Genomic DNA, 581 nt, shown 5'->3' with positions numbered 1-581 from the left:
CAGAAGGAACCACACGTAGCAAGTCGCTGGTGATCTCAGAAAACACCCATATGCCCTGTGACCAACCATATTTTCAGACGTGGATAAAAAGGAGACTCGCTTTGTGCCATAGTGATCATCTCCTCAGAGTCAAAGACAATTCATTATCTAGAAGTACATTAATGAAATGCATTTCCTTGGGGAGGCAAGACCTGACCACCTCTGTGATGCGGTGTGGGATAGATCACAGAGCAGTAAGCCAGGGCCTGAGCAAATGGACATGGTGGTGACGATTCGACTTGATTGCATGCTGTGAGGAAAAGAACCAGCTTTTATGGTCTGGTCTGAATCCAGCCATTTAATAGCTGCATGACTTTAAGCACATCCCATAACCACGAAAACCTCCACCTCCATCTCCTGCAATATACCTACCTCGAGGCTTTTATGAGGATCAAATTAGATAATGCATGTGCAAGAGCTTTAAAGGTGTTGTGAAATGTACTCTATTACTACCCTTATTACTAGAGATTACGTTACTTGTCCTCTCCATTACTCTCCCACAGCGGCCTGATGATATCTCTGTGATGGCATTTCTCACTGGC

The sequence above is a fragment of the Prionailurus viverrinus genome, chromosome A2 (genome assembly GCF_022837055.1).
Source record: "Prionailurus viverrinus isolate Anna chromosome A2, UM_Priviv_1.0, whole genome shotgun sequence".
Taxonomy (NCBI): Eukaryota; Metazoa; Chordata; class Mammalia; order Carnivora; family Felidae; genus Prionailurus; species Prionailurus viverrinus.
This window is presented reverse-complemented; position numbering follows the sequence as displayed.